Genomic DNA, 6,000 nt, shown 5'->3' on the forward strand with positions numbered 1-6,000 from the left:
ACTGTGCAGCACCATTGGAGCTGATAGTTATTTTATAACATGGCTGGGATTAATTACATTGAACAGTGATTATCAACAGATGGTGAATGAACAAATCAAACACCATTTTATTAAATATTAAATTCTGGGATTTTCCCTCCTGTTTTGGGGGTTGAGCTCTATAGCTTGGTCTATGATGACAGATTTACATTAACATAAAACACCTCTCATGACATCAGATGTCTCAAAATGTCACTGTGGTAATGTAGAAGACAGGCCTAAGAGGGATTGTGACAGAGTGTGTAACTGTGGGAGAGAGAAAGTGTGTGTGTGAGCATGCGAGCATGTGTGCGTTAGTTTGTGTGCGAGTGAGTGTGTAACTGTGAGACAAAGAGTGTGTTTAAGAATGTGAATGTGTGTGTTAGTTTTTGTGCAAGTGAATGAGAGCATATAACTGTGTGAGGATGTGAGAATGTGTGTTAGTTTGTGTGAGAGAGTGTGTAACTGTGAGTGACAGAGTGTGTGAGAATGAGTGTGCGCGAGTGAATGAGTGTGTAACAGAGAGAGAGTGTGTGAGAATGTGTGTGTGTGTTAGTTTGTGTGTGAGAGAATGACTGTGTAACTGAGAGAGAGGCTGTGTGCGTGAGAATGTGAGTGTGTGTGTTCGTTTGTGTGAGTGAATGAATGTGTAATTGTGAGAGAGAGAGTGGGATAATGTGTGAGAGTGGGACAGTGTGTATGGGAGTGGGGCAGTGTATGTGTGTGAGAGAGAGAGAGACTGTGTGTTAGAGAGAGTGGGACTGTGTGAGAGAGAGAGACACACACAGTGAGAGAGAGAGAGGCAGTGTGTGAGGGAGAGTGGGACAGTGAGAGAGAGAGTGGGGCAGTGCATGTGTGTGAGAGAGAGAGAGAGACTGTGTGTTAGAGAGAGTGGGACTGTGTGAGAGAGAGAGACACACACAGTGAGAGAGAGAGAGAGAGGCAGTGTGTGAGGGAGAGTGGGACTGTTTGAGAGAGAGGCACAGTGTGTGTGTGAGAGAGAGAGAGAGACAGTATGTGTGAGACAGAGACAGACAGTGTGTGTGTGAGAGAGAGAGAGAGAGGGACAGTGTGTGGTGTACAGATTGAAGAATCTCCTGTAAGAAATGCAAGCAGGTGGGCAAGATGGTGAAGAGACAGAATTTATTGAACAATGTACTTCTATAGCGAAAGCTATATTTCTTTTATTGATGTGAAGGTGAGCTCCCAGTGGTCAAGGTCAAGGTGATTGAATGGAGAGGTCAGGTCTTCGAGAGTTCTCCATCAGCAGGCCTGGAGTGAATGCTCCCAGTGGGATGTGGAGTGATCTCCTATCAGTTTTCCAAGGTTTGCTGGGTAGACTGACAGGGGGTGCTTGAGCAGTGGAGGACAGAGGGTGGTAGTTGTTGAAGCAGTTTAGTCAGCAGGTTGATGAGGTTGGAGACCTGTTCAATCAGCTGCTCACAGCCAGTCTGCATGAAGTGCTGTAAAATGGTGAGATCAATGTGGATCTGGCCAAAGCCAGTCTGGATGTCCCTCCGTACATCGCCAGGATCCACTGTTTCCGGCCAATCCCTTGACTCAACCCCTGACCCTGTAGCAGCACTGACCCCTGACTCTGATCTGACCCTTGGCCCTGCCCCGATCCCTGACCCTTCCCCAACCCCTGAGCCTGCCGCTGGCTCTCTCAATATGTCTCGGGGGTTCACATGGTCAGGTCCACATTCGGGTAGCTGATGAGTCTCGCTCCCCGCACTCTCCTCCACCATCAGCCTCTTTCTCTTGCGTGAGGTTCCTGGGTGGGAGCCAGTGTCACTCCCGGCTTCATCTCTGTTACTCGCTGTGGATGAGCTCACTCTTCCCCTGGACAATTCCTCCTCCTCATAGTCCTGCTGAGTCCATCCTGCAGGGCTTCCTGACATGGACACGTCATCTGCATGGACAGAAGAAGATGTGAGACCCTGGTCGGACTGAAACTTATCAGAAAAAAGCTCCTCAACAGATGTTCAACCTCCCCATGGACTAAGCCTTGGAAAACATCATCGAATGAAGCAGGAATGCCCATGTCTGGGCCGTGAGGACTGGAGTCGTTTCCCTTGTATCCTGGGGACTTGATAATCTTGAAGGGATACCGCTCGTTGCTCTTGTCAGTGCCCTTGTGACTATTCAGTAAGTTAAGTGAGTTGGACAGAGTCCTTGGTGGCTCAGCTTGTACATGACTTGTTAGTCGCATGGAATTAAGAAGATAGAAAGAAAGAACCTGTATTTATATAGCGCCTTTCATGACCTCAGGATGCTCTGATAAAGTGTAATCACTGTTGTAGGAAATGTAGAAGCCAATTGGTGCACAGCAAGATTCCACAAACAGCAATGACTCAGAGGTGAGCGTGTTACCTAGTGAGCCATGGGGACGCTTTAATGCTTATTTCACTAGAAGCTCTGTGTATCATAATGTCAATTCCCCACCCTCCACAGATACATTCATATCACTAACCATTCCAATCACATGGACAGGCTAAATGTCTCCCAACATTTCCAGTTTGAGAGGTCCTATCAGCTCTACCTTTGTCTAAGTCCACTTCCTTCTCATGAACCAAGAACCCAAATAAGTTAATTAACTACACAATGAATATATAGTAACATAGAATGATAGGTAGAGGAACAGAATAGTATATACTAACTTGATCCAGTTCTTTGATGAAGTATTGGAGAGTTTTGATGTGGGTGGTCTGAATGATGTTGCGTATATGGTATTTCAAAAGGCATTTGATAAAATGCCACATAATAGACTTGTTAGCAAATGTAAAGTCCATGAGATTAAAGGGACAGTAGGGCACAGAGACAGAGAGCAGAGAGTAATGGTGAATAGTTGTAGGAACATAAGAGCAGGAGAAGGCCATTCAGCTGATTGACCCTGCCCTGCAATTCTATCCAATCAAGGCTGATCCTCTACATCAATCCCTTTTACCCCCACACTATCCCCATGTCAGATTATGTCATTGGGATTTAGAAATCTGTGAACCTCTGCTTTAAACATACTCAGTGACTGAACTTCCACAATCCTCTGGGCTAGAGAATCCCAAAGATTCACAACCCTCTGAGTAAAAAAATTTCTCCTCATCTCAGTCCTAAGTGGCTTCTCCCTTATTTTGAAATTGTGTCCCCTGGTTCTAGACTCCCCAACCTGGTGAAACATCCTACCTGCATCTACCCTGTCTATTCTGTAGGTATTCTGTGTATTTTGTAGATTTCAATGAGATCATCTCTCATTCTTCGAAACTCTAGAGAATACAGGCCCAGTTTCCCCAATCTCTCTTCACAAGACAGTCCCATCATCCCGGGATCAGGTCTGGTGAACCTTCGTTTCACTCCCTCTATTGCAATAATATCCTTTCTGAGGTAAGGGGACCTATACTGCACATGGCACTCCAGCACTGTATTTCAGACTGGAGGGTGGTTTATAGAAGTCACAGGATCATAAGATGTAGAAGCAGGAGTAGGCCATTCAGCCCCTTCGAGCCTGCTCTGCCATTCAATACGATCATGGCTGACCTGGTTCTGGTCATAGCTCCACTTTCCTGTCTGCCCCCAAAATCCTTGACTTCCTTGTTTATGAAAAATCTGTCTAACTCAGCCTTAAATAAACTCAATGACCCAGCCTCCACTGCTTTCTGGGCAAGAGAATTCTGAGAGAAAAAAAATCTCCTCAACTCAGTCTTAAAAGGGAGACCTCTTATCCTTAAACTGTGTCCTCTGGTTCCAGTCTCTCCCACAAGAGGAAATATCCTCTCAGTATCCACCCTATCAACTCCCCTCAGGATCTTATATATTTCAATAAGATCACCTCTCATTCTCCTAAACTCCAAGTTTAGCTAAATCTGTTTAACCTTTCTTTATAAGATAAGCCCTTCATCCCAGGAATGAATCGAGTGAACCTTCTCTGAATTGCTTCTAATGCCACTATATCTTTTTTCAAATAAGGAGATCAAATCTGTACACAGTATTCCAGATGTGGTCTCACCAAGGCCCTGTACAGCTGCAGTAAAACTTCCCAATTTTATATTCCATTCCCCTTTCAATAATTGCCAACATTCGACTTGCCTTCCTAATCACTTGCTGTACCTGCACACTAACTTTATGTAACGCATGTACCAGGACACCCAGATCCCTCTGTATCACCAAGTTCTGCAACCTCTCTCCATTTAAATAATTTGCTGCTTTTTTATTCTTCCTGCCAAATTGGATAAGTTCACATTTTCCCACTGTATTCTCCATCTGACAAATTATTGCCCATTCACTTAACCTGTCACTATCCCTTTGCAGACTCTCTACCTCCTCTTGATAACTTACTTTCCGACCGATCTTGATGTTTTTGGAAAATTTAGCTACCATACATTCGGCCCCTTTATCCAAATCACTGATGTAAATTGTAAATAGTTGAGGCCCCAGCACAGATCCCTGTGGCAGTCCACTTGTCACAGTTTACCAAACTGAAAAAGACCCACTTATTCCTACTCTCTGCTTCCTGTTAGCTAAACAACCCTTTGTCCATGTTAATATGTCACCCCTACGCCATGTAATCTTATCTTATATACTAATGTTTGATGTGTCACCTTATCAAATGCTTTTTTGGAAATCCAAGTACACCACATCTACAGATTCCCCTTGAATGTCATTTTGTCAAAAAATTAAAAGATTAGTTAAACTCAATGTCTCTTTCACAAAGCCATGATCAAATTGTGATTATCTAGGTATCCCACTATAACCTCCCTACTATTGGATTCTAGCACTTTCCCTATGGTGGATATTAGGCTAACTGGCCTGCAGTTCCCCATTTTTTGTCTCCTCCCTTTCTTGAATAAAGGTGTTACATTTAATCCAATCCACCGGGCCCCCTCCAGAATCTAAGGAAGTTTGGAAGATTAGGCTTGGCAAATGGAGAATAATGTGGGCAAATGTGAAATTGTCCATTTTGGCAGGAAGAATAAAAGAGAAACATATTATCTAAATGGTGAGAGATTGCAGAGCTCTGAGATTCAGAGGGATCTGGGTGTCCTAGTGCATGAATCACAAAAGGCTGGTCTGCAGGTACAGCATTGGGAAAGCTAATAGAATGTTATCGTTTATTGTGAGGGGAATTGATTACAAAAGTAGGGAGGTTATGCTTCAGTTGTACAGGGCACCGGTGAGACCACACCTGGAGTATTGTGTACAGTACTGGTCTCCTTATTTAAAGAAAGATGTAAATGCATTAGAAGCAGTTCAGAGAAGGTTTACTAGACAAATACCAGGAATGGGTGGGTTGTCTTATGAGGAAAGGCTGGACAGGTTAGGCTTGTATCCACTGGAGTTTAGAAGAGTTAGAGATGACTTGATCGAAACCTTTAAGATCCTGAGGGGTCTTGACAGGGTGGATGTGGAGAAGATGTTTCCTCTTGTGGGAGAATCTAGAACTAGAGGTCACTTTTTAAAAATAAGGGGTCGCTCATTTCAGACAGAGAGGAGGAGAAATTTTTTCTGTCAGAGAATTGTGAGTCTTTGGAACTCTCTTCCTCAAAAAGCATGGTAGCTGAGTCTTTGAATATTTTTAAGGCAGAGCTAGATAGATTCTTGATTAACAAAGGGAGTGAAAGGTTATTGGGGGTAAGGTTATCGGGGGTAGGTGGGAATGTGGGGTTGAGGTTACATTCAGATCAGACATGATCTTATTGAATGGCTGGGCAGACTCGAGGGGCTGAGTGGCCCACTCCTGCTTCATGTTCATATGTCCGGATGCAGAAGCTATGCATCTACTATCTCTGCAGCCACTTCCTTTCAGGCCCTAGGATGCAGGCCATTTGGTCCTGGGGACTTGTCAGCCTTTAGGTCTGGTAGTTTTCCCAGCACCTTTTCCATCGTGATGGTGATTGTTTTAAATTCCTCTCTCTCTCTCGTTCGCCTCTGTTTGGGAAGTTTTCTAAGTCTTCTACAGTGAAGACAGATACAAAATACCTGTTCAACACC

This window comes from Carcharodon carcharias, chromosome 2, assembly GCF_017639515.1.
Source record: "Carcharodon carcharias isolate sCarCar2 chromosome 2, sCarCar2.pri, whole genome shotgun sequence".
Taxonomy (NCBI): Eukaryota; Metazoa; Chordata; class Chondrichthyes; order Lamniformes; family Lamnidae; genus Carcharodon; species Carcharodon carcharias.